At 39.5% G+C, this 18,912-nt stretch overlaps 1 protein-coding gene across 1 annotated transcript in view; it reads right to left on the minus strand.

Moving 5' to 3' along the window:
* Window positions 1-18,912, minus strand: part of RGS22 (regulator of G protein signaling 22) — a 119,459-nt gene that overhangs the window by 38,181 nt on the left and 62,366 nt on the right. The window lies entirely within an intron of this gene.

Genomic DNA, 18,912 nt, shown 5'->3' on the forward strand with positions numbered 1-18,912 from the left:
TTGCGTGCCCGCAGAGAGGGTTCTGCGTGCCACCTGTGGCACATGTACCATAGGTTCGCCATCATGACTATATAATATGCTTGGAGCATAACAGTAAATGTTCTAAAGCCTGGGAAAGTCAAATTTAATTTAGTTTGGATAGGAACTAAAGGTGCATAGATTAGTTCTGATCCAATTGGAATAACTGATTTAGCGCTATGATTATTGAACAATGTAATCTGTCAATTTCAAAGAATTGTCTGAATTGATTTCCCACATCAAACTTCACATGTCCCTGGTGGAAATTATTTTATTTTATTTTCATGTGAAATCAATGGAACTTTAAAAAAGAGAGGGAATGCTATGTTACTTTTTTTAAAATTACCACAATATCAAAATGTGAATACTTTCAGGGGCTACATATAGTGAGGAATAAAAATATGGTGATTTTACAGTATTGTATTTATTAAGGCCGTGGAGTTTCTTTAATGTGGAGATGCAGCCCAGCGCAACAGTTATGCTCCTGTCAGCTACAAAGCATTTTGCAGAATTGGATCTGAAACATTACACAGCACCATTATTTAACAAGGCATCTATATCCTTTTGAATAAAAACACCCCAGAGGCCTGTTTACAATTACATAAAAACAATTTTAACAAAACAACCAAGAACAGCACGCAGAGTCAATATTTAAAACCAAAACATAACAAATATTTTCTACCAGATATAACAAATGCTTGTTTGAATAAACAATATTCATATCCAGCAACATGAAAAAACAGCCACGCAGGACACCAGCTAACTTTGTGGGTCAAGATGTTCCATAATATGGGTGCAATCATTAGGAAGCCCTCTTTTTTAAATTAGTGAATACTCTTCTGACTTAGACGGGGTCCAGAATAATAGCGCTCTTGGGAACAGACATATTAAATTTGGAGCAAACAGATTTTTAACAAGCAATCCAAACTATTTCCCACTAACTGTCCCAGGACTCTAAAACAGAGATTAAGAAAAACCTCCTCACAGTCACAATCCTGGCACTAATCTTGGGTTGTTGCACTGGTATCCCAGCCAGGATTTCTTCCAGCTGGCCAATGGGAAGATGCAAAGAGGGGGAGTAGCTGGCACTCTTCCACTGCTTTTTTTCTCTTGCTATATTTGCTCTTGTTCGGGGGGGGGGGGGGAGGAAGGGACTAAAACAATAGCAGCAGCAACATGAGGGGAAATACAAAACTACCCCTTGGAATGAAGGATGGAGGCATATTAAAAAGAGGCCATTACGCCTTGCCTAAAGGAGGCTGGAAGAATTCCCGAAGTTAATAGACAAGACTTGATTTCCCACCAAATCATTCTACGGTTCCAGAGGAAATGTTGAAAAATTGCCTTTATTCTGTTCCTCGGAAGCATAGAATTACAGAACCATAGCAATGGAGGGTTGAAAGGGAACTTGGATGTCTTCTACTCTAACTCCTGTACAAGGGAGGAATCCTAGGTCGACCCCAGTCAAATGGCTGATCAACATCTGTTTGAAAATCTCCAGTGATGAAGCACCCGTGATTCCAGGAAGTAGGTTGTGTTCTCTACTTAACAGCTCTCCCAGTCAGGAAGTTCCTTCTTATTTTGAGTTTGTATCTCTCTCTATAAAGTTTCCATCTGTTGGTTCTTATCCTATCCTGGGGCACTACGGAGTATAGGTGTGCATTTTTTCCCCTTGCCATAGCCCTTTAAAGTATTAGAAGACCTAAGCATAGTACACAAAATTGTCTGCTGCAACGTCCTGCCTGTCAACAACTTCTTCAGCTTCAACCTCAATAATACAATAGATACAAACTCAAGGTAAACCGCTCCAAACTCGATTGCAGAATATACGACTTCAGCAACAGAGTGGTCAATGCCTGGAATGCTCTATCTGACTCCGTTGTTACATCCTCTAAACCCCACAGCTTCAACCTCAAACTGTCTACCGTGGACCTCACCTCATTCCTAAGAGGTCCGTAAAGTGGGCATGCATAAGTGCACCAGCATGCCTTCTGTCCCTGTCCTACTGTCCCCATTTATTTGTACTCCTTTCCTTTGTTCATGTCAGTGGTGGGTTGCAGGCAGTACGCCCCGGTACAGGCATACCGGTGCCTGCCCGGAGCACCGGGTACCATTCTGCTCTGGAGGGCCCAACCGCCCACCCGTCGTCCTTACCTGTATTTAAACTCTTCAGCGCTTCTGTGCATGGTGCGTACAGCGCTTGCGTGACACTCCGCTGAGCAGCTGGAGCGTTGCAGGAGGCGCCGCTGGAAGGTAGGTTGCATCGGGATCTAGAACCCACCACTGGTTCATGCCCATGTTTATACTTACACCTGTTATCTTGTACATGTTTGACAAACCAAACCAAACCAAACCAAACCAAACCAAACCAAATAAATAAATAAATAAAGACTGTTATCATGTTTCCCCTGAGCCTTCCCTTCTTTAAGCTCAATATACCTAGCACGGCTCATACGTATCTGCTTCCCAAAATCAAGACAAGCTTTGAAGCATCAAAGATGATTAGGGGACTGGAGACTAAAACATATGAAGAACAGTTGCAGGAACTGGGTATGTCTAGTTTAATGAAAAGAAGGACTAGGGGAGACATGATAGCAGTGTTCCAATATCTCAGGTGCTGCCACAAAGAAGAGGGAGTCAAAATATTCTCCAACGCACCTGAGGGTAGAACAAAAAGCAATGGGTGGAAACTAATCAAGGAGAGAAGCAACTTAGAACTGAGGAGAAATTTCCTGACAGTTAGAACAATTAATCAGTGGAACAGCTTGCCTCCAGAAGTTGTGAATGCCCCAACACTGGAAGTCTTTAAGAAGATGTTGCATAGCCATTTGTCTGAAATGGTATAAGGTTTCCTGCCTAGGGAGGGGGTTGGACTAGAAGGCCTCCAAGGTCCCTTCCAACTCTGCTATTGTATTAACTAGAAAAAGCAATGCAAAGATTGATCTGGGAAAATCAAACAAGACAGCAAGCTCAGCATCAAGAACCTTTCACAAAGGAAAGGAATGACCAAGCATACGAATCACGTCATTTTCTCCTGGAGGGTCAGTTCTTTGGTAGAAATTGTTGGGGCCAAGCAGTGTATACAGAATCTCTGAGAGGCGCATCTTTTGCTAGCAGGACAGTGAGGTAGACACGACCAGAGCAATACTTACATTTGATTTCTCTTCTGTGTCATTTCATGTAAGTTAAATTAACTAAGTGCAGCTAATAGAATTACTCCTATGCATCTAATAATTGTCCTGTGCTGTTGTACCAAAAATTACAATTTGGCCACTATTTTAAGAGGCTCCAGAAGCTGCGTCTAACAATTTGTGTGGCTGCAGATAGTAGCCAAAAAACCCTTTGCGCTCCATCTGGGAAAGTTGTAAGAAAATATGCCGTTTATATCTGTGAAGGAACTGTAACATTTGCTTTATTATAACTGTGTGTTTCGAGGAGCAAATTGGGAACTGAGCACTTGTACAAGTAAAATCCAGACCGTGGCATTTAGCGGAACAAGGAAGAAAGGAAATTCAGAAATATTTTTGTGGTATAAACTTTAGGAGGTGTAATTGATCACTTCTAGGACAGGAAGGTTTTCCACTGCTGTATTGCTATCTGGTTTAGCTTATCCCTAGGCTGAAACTGCAGATCAAAGAGAAATTTAAATTCTTCTCCAAGATGGTGTCTTCTGAATCTGTGCGGTTGCAATGTGCAGAATTCTAAGGCAGCATGGACAAAGGTTGGCAAACTAAGAATTACGAGAACGGTAGGAAAAGCCTACATCTAAAGAGCCCCATGTTGAGGGAAGTTCTTTGAGGCCAATTGTAATCACCGAACGACTTATAGAGTAATCTTGCGAGCTCTAGCATCTGACATAAATTATACCATTCGTGACATTTGTGCAATGATACTATGAACCTTGTGATGTCACTTGTCACTCAGGACAGATCCTAAAGCTTAGAGCTCTTCACTGATTTTAGAGGTCTAATAGAACAGTAATGCTGGATGAGATGGACTTGGTCTGATCAATTGCAACTCAATGAAAAAGCACATTATTTGCCATTAGTTGACTGAGTGCTAAAACATTTAATGCACTTTTTCCTTTTCTTAATTGTGAGAGCCCTCTATTATAAGTTCAATTTCCATTCTTTTTATGCTTTCCAGGTTTTTTTTTTTTCTGGAACACTAAAACTTTCAAATGGCCTTTGTATAGGATAATACTCCCAACAATTATTGTATGATACAGTCCATTACATGAAAAGTATGTTTTAAATGGTTGCCTATAAATGCTTGAAAAGTTCATACAAAAGTCACAGTATATATGATAGAATATCAGGCTTCGTTTATTTGGTGATTTCTTTTTTACTTCAGAAAAAGAAGAATGTTTTATTCTATATTGCCTCTATATATTTCTCTATAATATAAAATGTATTAAGAAATGGGCCTAAAGCAAATTCCAGATGTGGATTCTGCTCGGGTTTTGCATCTTTATGTAATTTATAAGAGCAAAATCTGGAGACAATAAATCCGGCTCCCCCTTCCCCACGCCCCTTCCTCACACTCCCTTCCCCATCCCACCCCACCCCCCAAAAAAATCAGAGCAGCATTTAGGCTTTTAAAATCCTGAATCTAGGAAAGTAGATATAGATTAACTCATTTAATAAAATAATAACTTTTCTTCAAGTTTCAATTTTTAAACTCGAACTTTATAATCAAATCAAGCATTAATCCTTCTTGAGTTAAATAAGGAGCTTAGCTATATGATGAGCCATACAATGTCAAAAAGTTAGATCTATCCTACTCAAACACAATTCAGAATACCTTTATTATTTTCTGGCAGCTTAATTTCTATCTACAGAACAATGCATTATAGTTTTTATATAAACTCTCTTTGCTATATGTCTCGTAACTGTCTTTCATTTTTCTACCTCTAAACATTTTTCCCAGGGCCAATTCCCACATATGTTTGTTGTTTTCCTTTTCCAATTCAGTTTGCAATTTACTATACGTACTTATAGCAAAATAACCGCATGCATTCCTTTCATTATACATACAGTGGTTCTCTCTCTGGAATATATTGTCTTTTCTTTAATATATCACAATGTTAAGACAGATATAAATTAAAGAAATGAAAAGGCTTAATAGAAATCAAATTAAGTACTTGTTTTAAGTGACATTACTACTCTAAATACAAAAAAGCTATTTTAAAAAAATATCAGGGAACAATTTATCTGGAAATGTCTGTGTGATGTGAAGAACTCCCTGAAAAACCTCAGTAGGTAGTAGCTTTTGATTGACTTTGGCTCAGAAGCCAAACAGAATTGGTCCTAGTTAATATTTGGATTCAGCGCCACCAAGGAATTCCAAGAATATAGGCTGCATTGGGAAATCACTCAGTCAGTCTATCTCTCCATCCATCCATCCTTCTATCGATTCATTCACAGCAAACCACCTCCATACCGTTGTCAAAAAAAAAAAGCATGGATTTCTCCTTGAAGACATCAAGAATCAAATTTGGCTCAAAAGAGATTTTAATGATTATCTCAATTTAAAGTACTAGTCCTATAAACAGCAATAACAAATTAGTTCTCCAAATAATTATTCTTATGTAATCAAAGCTGTAGCATCCACATTACAAGAAACAGAAATTGGAAATCTTGATAAACCCAAGTTCACAGAAATAGAAAAATGCTTTAGAAGAAAAATATCAGAGGAAAATCACAAAATAGTGAAATCAAGATTTCATTGGCTAAAGAAAACGGAACTTCTTGTTTAGGAAGAGTGAAAAGGAAAATATGGAAAGAGAATACAATAGAAGATGACTGGACTTAACGACTGGAAGTTTAAACAAAAAGATTTATAGTGTAAACATTTAGACCATTGTTTTGCATATCCCACTTATTTATTTCTATGACACATATATCCCAGGGGTCTCTCTGGATTCCATTGTCATTTCTTCTTGTTATGAATATGTGTTGATTACTTAAACAATAAATTCACTCCATGCTCAGAGTTCAAGGAAAGTTACATAAATCATTCATATAAAAATTGAAGAAATGGAGAATCTGTTAGAAACTCAATCCTAGCCACATAAGTCAACTCCAAAAGAAAGTGAATGCAATTTTTTTTTCATGGAGGGTTAAGAGGGCTTTTTACAGCCTTAACAATAAGGAAGAACAGAATAGAATAGAACTAGAGGTGGAAGGGCCCTTGGAGGTCTTCTAGTCCAACCCTCTGCTTAGGCAGAAAACCCTACCCCACTTCAGAGAAATGGTTATCTAACATCTTTTTATAAACTTCCAGGGTTGGAGCATTCACAACTTCTGGAGGCAAGTTGTTCCATTGATTAATTGTTCCATTGATTAATTGTTCGAACTGTCAGGAAATTTCTCCTTAGATCCAGGTTGCTTCTTTCTTTGATTAGTTTCCACCGATTGCTTCTTATCCTGCCCGCCGGTGCTTTGGAGAATAGTTTGACTCCCTCTTCTTTGTGGCAGCCCCTGAGATATTGGAACACTGCTATCATGTCTCCCCTAGTCATGATAGCTTTCAGAACAAATGCATGCTTATTTATATGTAGCATTTGTATTGGCTTTGGTATGCACTGATTCGATATAGTGTAAAATCCAGAAAAATCATCATAAAAACTACATCACTAATACAAAAGAGCTGCCTTATCTCTCTCTATATGATGGTTATTATTAAGATGAAATATTTATTGTGTAGCCTCTCACCAATGATTTCCTTAACATTACTTTTTAACATTTTGATTCCTTCATTCAAAAATATTTATATCTGAAATTGTCCAAGTAAAATGCCCCAGTTGGATAATGGGAGGTAAAAATTATAAAATAATTAAATTAGACTCAATAATTACCCTTTGCAAAAACATCCTCTTTCTGCCAAACAAAAATAAACCAGCATTAAAACAGAAGATCAGCCATTACAAACTCAAGAGTATAAAACTTGTAGTGACACTGAATGTTTCTACTCAAATAGCTCTTAGAGTTAATCAACAAAAATATTATGCAGTTATTTCAACTTTTTAAAAGAGATTTATGGAAAAACAGAATGGCCGAAGAAATGAGAAAATAAGGAAGCTGATTGTCCTAATTAGGTAAGGATGGAGCAAGCTATCTAATTTTTATCCTAAAATTCTAACTCTTGCAATGCTGGAATTTCTACTCAACAAGAGATATTTAGCATTACCATTGATTGATGGCTCAGTAAAGTGTTTCTTCTACACATACTAATTGAACTAATGTCCTACTTATATGGATCTCTGCCACAAAATGAGCATTCCATTTCTTAGTCAGTCTACACCAGGGGTGTCCAAACTTGGGAACTTTAAGACTTAAGGCATGCTGGGAGTTGAAGTCCACAAGTCTTAAAAGTTCCCAAGTTTGGACACCCCTGGTCTACACTATACAGTGATATTATTTGAACAGTCCTAGTCACAGAGAGAGCAAAATTGAGATGACTTTAATGAACATTCATTTGTAAAGTAGCATTTCATAGTTTCCAGTCTATGGTCTTCAGCAAAGGTAATGCAAATGGTTCGGTGATGGGATTCAAAAAAATTTACTACTGGTTCTGTGGGCCTAACTTGGTGGGCGTGGCATGGCTTGGTGGGTGTGGCAGGGGAAGGTTACTGCAAAATGCCCATTCCCCCCCCTGATCAGCTGGGACTCAGGAGGCAGAGAATAGATGGGGGTGGTGCCAGTCAGAGGTGGTATTTACCGGTTCTCCGAACTACTCAAAATTTCCACTTCCTGTTCTCCAGAACTGGTCAGAATCTGCTGAATACCACCTCTGAAATGGTTTGTTTACAATTTATTTGGGGGGTGTGTGTGTGGTAGATGTGTGTGTTAGACAGCAGGAGAGGTTTGTGTTAATTTCTTTAATTTTCATTCTCACATTCACATTCTCACATTCACCCACTCAGTGTGAATTATTCTCCTTCTCTTATTTTTCAGGAATTATGAAATGACGGGACAACCCTAGTTGCTGGTTTAAAAAAAAAAACTTTTACAGATGAACTGCCATGCTACCGCGACTGAATGTACACACTCGAATCTAAAACAAAACAGGGGTAATTAGACAAGATACAGTTCTTGTTTTAGACTGAGGTTAGTCTCCTGGTGATCAAATAGAATTCTGAGGAAAGCTTGCAATCCCAGGAAATTTTGATATATGCCTTAGACCACGGGTGTCAAACTCGATTTCATTGAGGGCTACATCAGGGTTATGTTTGACCTCGGGCGGAGGGACTGGAGGTGTGGCCAGGGTGGGCGTGGCCAACTCAACATCACTTGTGTCGGGGGCACCTGTGGTGGCCAAGTGCTGAGGCAGGACGTCCCTCAGACCCTCCCTCACTGCCATTATAATCTCCTTCCTTCCCTTGTTTTCTTCTTTTTCTTTCCCTCTTCATTCTCCTTTCTTCTTCCTTCCCCTCTTTCCTTTTTTTCTTCCTTGCTCTCTTCCCGTCTTCCTTTCTTTTTCTTTGCCTTTCCTCTTTGCCTTTCTCCTTTCCTGTCCCTTCTTGCATGCACAAATGCAAAAGGGAAAACATTTCTCCTTTTGTTTTGTTTTCAGTTTGTTTGCTAACCCTCTACAAGCGAAAATAGAGCCGGGGGGGTGGCGGGGTGCACACAGCCCTTCTGAGCTCTGTTTTCGCTAGCAGAAGCACCGCAGGCCGGTCCTTTGCTGTTTCCAGGGTGGTCCCGTGGGCTAGATCTAAGCAACCTGCAGGCTGGATCCAGGCTGCCTGCCTTGAGTTTGACACCGCTGCCTTAGACATTGATTCTAGGATTCTACTTCAATTTTTTTGCTCGACCGACAAGATGGACAGAATTTGAAAGAACAGAATCACAATATGCTGACTCTGGTCTTGATTGAATACAGCTTGAATCTCATCTGGGTTACAATGAATTTAAAAAAACAAAACCATAAAAGCAAGCTCAAGAGCACTATCAAAAACTGCCTCACATGTGTTGATTTGTTATATTACATTTGAGCTGTTAGTTATGCTAGTGGAAGAATTTCAGATATCGCGCTTTGATGAATTTGCTTGTAATGATCATGTGGATTTAGCTTTCCACAATGTTTTAGTTATTCTCTTTATGCTATGTTCTACTGTCACCACCAGGCCAGACTGGAAATAAAATTAAATGGAGAAAAAATAATAAGCCCATTGTGCTTAAAAGGTACAGATAAATGGCAGGGAGTAGTGCTTAGCAGAAACATTGTCATCCCTACATAAACTCCAAGCATTGATTATGAATCTTTCATTTCACCAGTCAGATATGAACACATAACCTTATAAAATTCATGAGAGACATCCAAAGGAAGAAAATAATCATTCTTTTCCTGAAAATAACCTAATTGTTCAGACTCTAATCAGTGCTTAAATTCTTCTTCCGCATCAAAATAGATAAATCAGACTTGTGTTGCCTTTTAAAAGCATTAGAAAAATTAAGGTAAAAGGTAAAGGTTCCCCTCATGCATATGTGCTAGTCGCTCCTGACTCTAGGGGGCAGTGCTCACCTCCATTTCAAAGCCGAAGAGCCAGCGCTGTCCAAAGATGTCTCCGTGGTCATGCCAAAAGCGCACAGAACGCTGTTACCTTCCCTCCAAAGCTGGTTGCTAATTTTTCTACTTGCATTTTTACACGCTTTCAAATTGCTAGGTTGGCAGAAGCTGGGACAAGTAACAGGAGCTCCCTCTGTTACGCAGCACTAGGGATTCGAACCACTGAACTGCCGACCTTTCTGATCGACAAGCTCAGCATCTTAGCCACTGAGCCACCACGTGCAAAATTACCAGAATGTAAATTTGTCCATAGTTTTCAGGCACAAAAACTAATTGGAAAAACGTTTGGACGAAAGGACTCTCTTCTAGAGAGAGTAGACTGTCACAAGTAAAGGGCCTGAGACCAAAATGTTGCATTGCAGTAATAAAGCATAGCATCAATTGTTTCCTCCTGTAGAAAAAATAGTGATCTTCAGTCCATTACAATATGTAGTCAGGAAAAAAAACCGAGAACCTTGGGTCTGCATCACAGTCAAGAAGGGGTCCAGATTGACCAGTTGACCCTGGCATCAAATTCCTTAGCTCAACGTGTACATGCCAGAATGTATCCTGCTGACCACTTCAATGCTGCTTTCTATTCAAGTTAAATGAAACTCGTACCAACTCAGTAGTTGCCCAGGTCAACAAGAACCATGCTATGTGTTGGAGTTCCTAGATATCTACTGAAAAATGGGCTACAAGGCTCAGGATTATTGGCTGAGAAACCACAGCCAGCAGCCGCAGAACTACTGGAAGGTAAGGTGTTTTACCTGTTGCAAATATACCTTGATTTGAAAGAAAGAAATAACCCAACAAGAAGAGGATATTTGAAACAAATGCACTAGTTCTGGAAAGAACAACATCTAGAATCAGAAATACTAATAGTCATAGGCACCTTGGGTACAATCCCAAAAAACAACAGGAACACCACTTGTACACCACTGGCTTTGATAAATTCACCATCAGTCAATTGCAAAAAGCATCTTTACTCAGAAACAGCTTACATCCTGAAGCAACACCTCTAACACCACAAAACATCCACATCTGCCTATTCCAAGTCCTTGATAGATGGAAAATGATAGTCACAATTACTTTTATTATTTTACTAGTTGATAACCCGGCGTTGCCCGGGTATTTATTTATCCCAATCCTGTATTAGACAGGAAAAGCCTGATGTTGTTGAAAATGTCCAGACCAAATGTAATTTCTAATGTTAGATTTTCCCCCTTACCAGAGGGAGCCTCCTTGTGGAGTACTGTGAAGCCGTTACCATGGGAACTCCAGTGTGCCGTACATGGAAGCCATTTTAAGGCACAACAGGCCATATCCTAACGGAACATACACACCAAGGGGTCTTAGGGGTGTCTCACCCCCACAGTATTTTTTTCCAGAGAGTAAGTCATCTGTGTACCAAGTTTGGTTGAAATTGCTCAAGGTCTTCCAGAGATATGCTGGACAATACACACACACACAGAGCCATATGTGTGTGTGTGTGTGTGTGTGTGTGTGGTATTTGTGCTGATAAATAAATAAAGGGAGACTAGTATAGATCTATTTCAAGCTATTTAGCTCTCATCAGCTAGCCATACCCTTACCCCTTTATTTATTTATCAGCACAAATACAACACAAACATAGCAAAGGCAACATTAAAAATAAAAATATGGTTTTCTGCCTGGATGGTCTTCTGTAATGAGCCGAAGGACAGAAAGGGGGAGTAGTGAGCTCCCTCCCAAATTTGGGCATACCAGGGGTTGTAACACACACACACACATACATACATACATACATACATACATACATACATACATACATACATACATGATAGATAGATAGATAGATAGATAGATAGATAGATAGATAGATAGATAGATAGAGATGGATGGATGGATGGATGGATGGATGGATGGATGGATGGATGGATGGATGGATAGATGGGATAGATAGATAGATAGATAGATAGATAGATAGATAGATAGATAGATAGATAGATAGATAGATAGATAGATAGATAGATAGATAGATTTTAAGAAAATATATTGTTCTCCAGTGATGGTCCCTTTCCTCCTTGTCTGACAACTATGATGAGCCCAGCATTTATCAACCACCTGTTAATGAAAACCATGCTCCTCTTTAATTATGGGATATTATTTCATAGATGGTTCCTGTGCATATATTTATAATTGGCTTTTTGACCAGAGTTACTGAAAAAAAGTGATTCCTTTTCTGAAACCAAATAGACCAAAAGAACTAATTTTCTGTCAAAGTTGAAAACTGATGAACCATCCAAAGGGTTGGCAGCCAAATGAGATCTGGCAATTGTATCAAGATAATAATAATTTAAAAAAAGCATCCAGAGCACTGCATGACAATATACAACAAACAAACAAACAATATACAACAAACAAACTGCATGACAATATACAACAAACAAACATATAGCTGGCTGCCTTAATATTCTGGCCCTAACATTAGGGGGGAAAGCCAGGTTTTAACAGTTTCCAGAAGGCCAGGAACATTGGGGGGGGGGGGGGCTGGCAATGTTTCATAGGACAGACAGTGTGGCAGAGAAGGCATACCTCCTTGGTTGTAAAAAGTGGCACTGTTTGAGAGAAGGCATCTGGGGCATGCCCAGCTGTTGTATCTGGTAAAACAGGTGGAAATCCTGGGAGTTAGATAGTCCCATGCCATATATAGTTTTAAAGATGATAACCAACGCCTCGGATTGTATCTGGAAGCATACCAGAAGCCAATGCAGCAAACACAGTAGTAATGTTGCATGGTGACTTTTGGCGCCCCCAAAACTCTGCATTCTGAACCAATTGATGTTTCTGAGTGTGCTTCAAAGACACCCCCACATATTGAGGGCATTGGAATAATCCAATTAGGAAATGACTAAAGTATGAGTGACTGCGAGCCAGTCGGCCATTCCAGTCCAGAATGCATGTGGCACATGAGACAAATCCACAAAAGAGCCTCCTGACCATGGCTGCCAACTGCTCTTCAAGCAGGTGATTATACACCAGTTTTGTCTGGGGTTTATACTGCCCCATCAAGACTCACTACTCCAGACTATTCAGAAATTCATACCCCACCCCCAGGGGTGAAATCCAGCAGGTTCTGACAGGTTCTGGAGAACCAGTAGCAGAAATTTTGAGTAGTTCGGCGAACCGGTAGCGGAAATTTGGAGAACTGACAAATGCACCTCTGGCTGGCCCCAGAGTGGGGTGGGAATGGAGATTTTGCAGTATCCTTCCCCTGCCGCGCCCACCAAGCCACGGCCACCAAGGCACACCATGTCCATCAAGCAATGGGTGGAAACTAATCAAGGAGAGAAGCAACTTAGAACTGAGGAGAAATTTCCTGACAGTGAGAACAATTAATCAGTGGAACAGCTTGCCTCCAGAAGTTGTGAATGCCCCAACACTGGAAGTCTTTAAGAAGATGTTGGATAGCTATTTGTCTGAAACGGTATAGGGTTTCCTGCCTAGGCAGGGGGTTGGACTAGAAGACCTCCAAGGTCCCTTCCAACTCTACTATTGTATTGTATTATTGTAAGCCACATCCACAGAACTGGTAGTAAAAAAATTGATTTTTTTTGAACCACTGCCCCCCCTCCTAGTCTTGTCAGGATTAAGGTGCAATCTTTACTCCCCATAAAAACTGTATCTATATTGTGGAGAATTTGATTAAGCTTGTCCTGCTAAGCTTCCCCTGTATGAGATAGCAATTTAAGGGTTTTACTTCTAGACAAGGGAGACAGTTTGTCACAGAGCATTCAAGCACTCCTGAAATCATTTGTCAGGATATGATTCAATGCCCTCCTCATAGGTCTGGGTCTCAGGTGGAGAAATCAGAATATTAAACAGGATTCAGATCTTTGAAGATGAGCTCCATGATTTCATCCTCTCTGCTATTCTTCAAATTTAGTCTTGCTCTGCAATACATCTTTAGATCCAAATAGATTTTGGCATCAAAATAATCTCATGCTGAACGCAAATCAGCCTTGTATCCTTGAAGGGCAACCATAGATGGCAAATTCTTATAATCAAGGCCAATTTCTGAATGCACAGATGTTCTTCTGCTCACCATCTGCAACCAAGTTTATTTGGCATCTTCTCTGAATTTTCCTATAGAAATGGGAACGGGATGGTCTTATATACTAAACTGCCAGGAAGAAAATTGGCCTGAGCAGCTATAATAAGTCAGTTTATTCTATTACTCATACATATCATAATTTCAAGCCTTATATGCTGCTACCATTCACATCACTTTCTCCAGGCAGCATAATGATTCCTGGAACCTGCCAAGGTTTCCTACGAAAAAAAAACCAAAAACTGCTGATCAACATTGCCAGGAAACTACTGACCTCACCATTTCTAAAACAGACTTCCTCGTACACGATTATCTAAAGAAGCCAGATCTCGTGCATCTAAGACTTTTCCTAGTACATGGACTGATCATGGACTTGTAGCTCTGTTGTATCACTCTGTGGTAGCTTCCAATTAGATTAAAGATAAATGTGATTTTCTTCAATTTCTTCCTGTCCTAAGATGCCCCTGTACTTCTTACCACCCTACCACCTTACCAGCAGCACCATCCATATTGATGTGGGGAAAGTAATACTTTGAGATGGATCATATTTGGGTTTTGGGCACATAAGAGGCAGACTGGAATACTTATCTCACTGGAAGAGTTAAGCTGACCCAGCCAGATCCTGGAAAATAGGAGTTAGTGTCCACACACTGCTTCAACAGTTCTATATGCTCAGTACCCAGCCAAATCCAAGCCTCTGACTGGTTTGCATTGCAGCTTTAAAGGTAAAGGTTCCCCTCGCACATATGTGCTAGTCATTCCCAACTCTAGGGGGCGATGCTCATCTCCGTTTCAAAGCCGAAGATCCAGCGCTGTCCAAAGACTTCTCCGTGGTCATTTGGTCGACATAACTAAATGCTAAAAGCGCACGGAATGCTGTTATCTTCCCACCAAAGGTGGCTCCTACTTTTTAAATTGTATTTTTATGTGCTTTCGAACTGCTAGGATAGCAGAAGCTGGAACAAATAATGGGAACTCATTCTGTTACATGGCACTAAGGATTCGAACTGCTGAACTGCCAACCTTTCTGATTGACAAGCTCAGTGTCTTAGCTTTTGCACCTTTTTCTTCCACACTTTCCCCTTCCACATAACCTTCTATTAATGTGCTTTGATAAAGCACTTTGGGAACATCCAACTTCTTTTGCAATTACCTTTTGAGGCTTTCCCTCCTTGAGGTGTCAATGATGGTTTTCTGCACAACTGTCAGGTCAGCAGTCTTTCCCATGATTGTGATTCCTACTGAACCAGACTGAGAGACCATTGAAAGGCTCAGGAAGCCTTTGCATGTGTTATGGCTTAATTAGCTGATTAGAGTGGGACACTTTGAGCCTAAAATATTGCACCTTTTCACAATGTTCTAATTTTCGGAGATTGTGGATTTGGGGTTTTCATGAGCTGTAAGCCATAATCATTACAATTACGACACATCATGGCTTGAACTATCTTGCTTTGCATGTAATGAGTCTATCTCATATATTAGTTTCACCTTTTAAGTTGCGTTACTGAAATAAATGAACTTTTGCATGATATTCTGATTTTTCGAGTTTCACCTGTACATCTTGGTAAGAAGGATGCTGAGACAGGGAGAAAAATAGGCATATACAGATGTAAAATTATCTTTCTCATCTTTCCTATCACCTATTCCTTTAGCAAGTTATGATTATCACTTCATTGTTTGTGCCTTATGATTTATGATAATTGTTTTTATTTGGCATCTTATGACTGACATTCAGTGTTGAATCTTATGATTCATGATGATTGTATTTACAATTATGATCATGATTTATCATTTGTTGATTGTCTGTACTCTCAGAGTTTATGCACCTGAGACAAATTCCTTGTGTGTCCAATCACAAGAATTCTATTCTAAAATATTTTTAAAAAAATAAAAGAAAAAAAGAGTCATATCATATGAAATATAATGCAATGATATAATTGAATTAGGATTGTGGATTCAGAATCTACCATTCACAATGCAGCGATAGTATATTTGAAAGAATTTAATCTCTAATTAAATTACAACTCACAAGATGAAATTTTCCATCTATTGATTTCCAACCCCTTGGTAACAATGGTTATCTAGCATAACAATAACACGTTTTCTGCCATTGTTTACTGAACAGTGATGAGATCCAGCTACTAATATCATTCTTAATTTTATGACTTCATTCACGTAAAGCCAGAAATACATACAGTGGTTCATACTGTCCATGGACAGATCCCTGTGTAACTTCAGTTCTGCTACGGTGAATGTACGACATATAAAAAGAAAAAAATAAACTCCCTTTTTATGACCCTGCAATCCCTTAATTATTTGGGGTAGAGTCAGGGGGGACTAGATGGAGCTGAGTGTTTACTGGCCAAATGCCCTTCCTGACATCACCCACATTCGGAGCAGATATTGTTACAATAGCAGAGTTGGAAGGGACCTTGGAGGTCTTCTAGTCCAAACCCCTGCCTAGGCAGGAAACCCTATACCGTTTCAGACAAATGGCTATCCAACATCTTCTTAAAGACTTCCAGTGTTGGGGCATTCACAACTTCTGGAGGCAATCTGTTCCACTGATTAATTGTTCTAACTGTCAGGAAATTTCTCCTCAGTTCTAAGTTGCTTCTCTCCTTCATTAGTTTCCACCCATTGCTTCTTGTTCTACCCTCAGGTGCTTTGGAGAATAGTTTGACTCCCTCTTCTTTGTGGCAACCCCTGAGATATTGGAACAATGCTATCATGTCTCCCCTAGTCCTTCTTTCTCTTAAGCTAAACATACCCAGTTCCTGCAACCATTCTTCATATGTTTTAGTCTCCAGTCCCCTAATCATCTTTGTTGCTCTTCTCTGCACTCTTTCTAGAGTCTCCACATCTTTTCTACATCGTGGCGACCAAAACTGAATGCAGTATTCCAAGTGTGGCCTTACCAAGGCATTATAAAGTGGTATTAACACTTCACGTGATCTTGATTCTATCCCTCTGTTTATGCAGCCTAGAACTGTGTTGGCTTTTTTGGCAGCTGCTGCACACTGCTGGCTCATATTTAAATGGTTGTCCACTAGGACTCCAAGATCCCTCTCACAGTTACTACTATTGAGCAAGGTACCACCTATACTGCACCTGTGCATTTCGTTTTTCTTGCCTAAATGTAGAACCTTACTTTCCTGATATTGTTTCTTTGAGCCCTAGAAGAAAATTTCTGCTGCTACTTAGGTTTGAACTCTCAACCTGCTGAGTGGGAGGCAAGTGTCTTCACCATTAGGTCACCATGCCAATCATATAGAAAATAAAAAATAAATTTGCAAATATGTTTTGGATACTGGACATGCAAAGAAGCCAGAAATAATGGTAGTCCTGTGGCATATATCTATTTTGCCCTCCCCCCATGTTATTCTCCTTATCAATGAATACATATTTTCCCAATCTTTTAAAACATACATGTTAGTCAGCTGTGCTTATATTATTCTCATATATTTCTTGTTCTTGTGATTTTTTTAAGAATAACAAATGGCTCAGTGATATATTTAACTATTTTAATTTGATATGCCCTCAAAGCAGAGTTAGATTGGAAGCATGATAGAGTATGAATTCAAGAAGTAACGACCAATGAACTAGTAATTCTTGCTAACTACCGGTATGTTTATTTCCACAGAAACAGGATTCATGTAAGAAAACACAGAGGACCGTTGTTAATATATTAATGTTTTTGGCTCTTTAAAATGTTATAAAAATGAAAATGTGATACACAAACACTAAAGGAATGCTTTTGACCTAAAACCTATTTCAAAGCTCCTCCAGAAAGACATGTAATTTTGATAACAGTGAACTGTAGTAATGTAGAAGGAAAACAGAAAAAAATAGCTTCATGTTTTTTTCACCAGCAGAACATTGCTCCTGAAAAAATATTTCTGAGAAAATATAGCTCTGAATAGAAAAAATAGTTTCCACTCTTTCATGTAGATCAGTGATGGTGAACCTTTTCAGCATTGAGGGCTGAAAAGGGAGCGTGCGCGGGGGCGTGGCACCAAGTGCCAAAAAGGGAACACTTTACGTGCGCTCGTATGGGCCACGACCAGGAAGAGGAGCTGCCCAGGGGGCATGCACGTGGCAGAAAATGAACTTCTGGTTTCTGGCGCACACATATGCGCCAGCCAGAAAGTCTTCTGTTTACTGCCACACATGCACACATGAGCCAGTGCACATGCTCACAACAGAAAATGGAAGATCAGCTCTTCCAGTTTCCAGCACTGCCACACACACAAAGGCCAGCTGATCGTCGTGTGCGTATGTGCACCAGAAACCCGGAAGAGAAACAGGCGACACCATGCATGTCAGGTGACATGACTCTGCATGCCACTTCAGGCACATGTGCCATAGTTTCGCCATCACAGATGTAGATGAAGGGAATAAGTAGGATCAGGAATTATGTAGTTTTTAATCTCTCAAAAAACTACAGATTAGGAAATGATTAAATTCATGAAGAATAATATTAATGCCATTTATTTTATTTACCCATTCATTAATTAAATATAAGTGAAATCAAATTTGGTTTTTGCTCAGTCAGCACCAATATTGTAGAATGAAGTTCCTTGCACCCAATTCAAGGGCAAAGTAGTGGTCTTGGCTGATTAAAAAAAAACCTGAATGTTCCTGATTGTAAAAAACAAAAGAGCTCTCAAATACCCCTGCAGGATTTAGCTCTTAATCATTTTCTGGTAGAGAAAAAGTTATGTAATATGGACTAAGCATTTAGGAAGCATATATAAGCAAGATAGACATGAATGAATGAACGAATGAATGGACAAGCAATTTTGATGGTTACAGAAAATTCAGCAAGGAGAACATAGAACAAAGCAGAAGAATGGCTGAATGGATGGATATAACAGAAAAACAAAAATCTGAATAGATTCCTCATGTGCATAGAGATGCCGGGTTTTCCCACATTCACAATCTGAACTACACAGTTATATGCATGGAAAATAAATGCTGTTCACTATTCAGTCTTGAAATCTGTGACTGAGACACATATTGTCCCTGCCCGAGCAATGTGCTATCTAAATTTAGATAGGTTATGAGGTGGACGGACAAGTAAGAAAACAAGTAAGAAGATGGAAAGCAAACATGGGCCGAGCTAAAAATAATAACCAAGGAACTGGATAACACCCTAATCATCAGCTTAATCTCCTCCAAAACTAATTGCCAGAAAGTTTGTATTTATGACAGAAATAAATTTTCTTTCCTGTTATGCATCCAAAATA

Source organism: Natrix helvetica (genome assembly GCF_964273705.1).
Source record: "Natrix helvetica genome assembly, chromosome: 4".
In the NCBI taxonomy this organism is placed as follows: Eukaryota; Metazoa; Chordata; class Lepidosauria; order Squamata; family Natricidae; genus Natrix; species Natrix helvetica.